The sequence below is a fragment of the Pipra filicauda genome, unplaced genomic scaffold, assembly GCF_003945595.2.
Source record: "Pipra filicauda isolate LSUMZ 115617 unplaced genomic scaffold, ASM394559v2 scaffold113_size4260070_pilon, whole genome shotgun sequence".
Classification (NCBI taxonomy): domain Eukaryota; kingdom Metazoa; phylum Chordata; class Aves; order Passeriformes; family Pipridae; genus Pipra; species Pipra filicauda.
In genome coordinates, this window is record NW_024103585.1 from 2,991,923 (window position 1) to 2,992,979 (window position 1,057).

Genomic DNA, 1,057 nt, shown 5'->3' on the forward strand with positions numbered 1-1,057 from the left:
TTCTGAGTTGTTCTCTATGTTTAACTAGCCTGTTAAATAATGTGGGTTTCCATCAATTTTAATGTAGAACAACAGTAAACACACCTGACACGGTAAAACTGCTTTTCTTAAATCTTTCAGATTTTCATGTATAGGAGAACATGTCAAAATTCTGTATGTTTTTTCATCAATGTAAACCCCCCTGTTCTAATGAATTTGAAATTCTATTTCATAACATTAAGCCGTTGTGGAAAACAAGTTGCATAAGTCCTGGAATTTTTACAGAAATCCAGTTTTGTTGGTGTATATGCCACTGTTGGCTACGCTGCCATCCAGAATAATATCAAAATAATTTTGAAGTTACTTGGCAGGAGCTTAAGAGAAAAAAAATTTGGCTGCATTAATAGTTTCCCTGGACTACTTTTGTTTTGGCTTTTAATGCCAATGAATATTTTATCTTTCATCAAATTAAAAAGTTCAAATTTCCTTTACAAAATTAAATGGAGAGGAAATAAGACTAAAGGCAGCTCTCTTTTAGCCCTTGTATCTTTTAAATTTGTGCCTTTTTTAGCAATGCAAATTGAGTAAATATATTATGATTCTTTTAACCTCTTAAAGTTGTACCTACAAAAAATGTTTTAAACAATGGATTTTAAAGCAATAAAATGGTAGGATTATTTTTGTATGTTCTTAAATAATTTGATTCTTACTCTTATTCTCTAACTCATGTCCTCACAGCTCTGTGGTATCACATTTAATAAGACTTCTGTCAAGTATATGAAAGTTGTACTGGAGTGGCCACACAAATGTGGTCTCCTTGCTCTTGTCCCTTGTCATGGTCTGTTGACTTACTGCAGGATTTGGTCATGCCATCTCTGCCTTTGGTGGGCAAGTTACAGTGTCCTGCTGTCAAGGGGAACTTTCTTAATGTTAAGCAGTGAGACTTTCTGACAATCTATCTGCATTTCATTTGAGTTGCCAAGCACAAAGATTACTGTTCCGGCCTCTCTGGTCTCCCATAGTTGATGGTAGCAAGTAGTCTGTTGCAAAGATGAAGGGCATTTTGTACCTGTGTGTG